The sequence below is a fragment of the Penaeus monodon genome, chromosome 33 (genome assembly GCF_015228065.2).
Source record: "Penaeus monodon isolate SGIC_2016 chromosome 33, NSTDA_Pmon_1, whole genome shotgun sequence".
In the NCBI taxonomy this organism is placed as follows: Eukaryota; Metazoa; Arthropoda; class Malacostraca; order Decapoda; family Penaeidae; genus Penaeus; species Penaeus monodon.
Genome location: NC_051418.1, coordinates 36283088 through 36283332, shown reverse-complemented (window position 1 = coordinate 36283332; position 245 = coordinate 36283088).

Genomic DNA, 245 nt, shown 5'->3' with positions numbered 1-245 from the left:
GTCCTGGGGGAGGTAAAGGTAGGTTAAGGCAAGTTTTAGAGACGGGGAGGGGAATGAGAGGAAAGGGAGGGGGGGGGGGGTAGTAGTAGTGGGAGGGATTATCAATCGATCTTTTTCTTTTTCTTTTCCTTTTTTCTAACCGAACATGATATGTAAATCCGGATTAGATGAGATTGAGTAAAAAGACCACAGGAATTCAAGGAATTTTGTCTGTTTTATGTACTTCTTTTTTCTTCTTTTTCTCG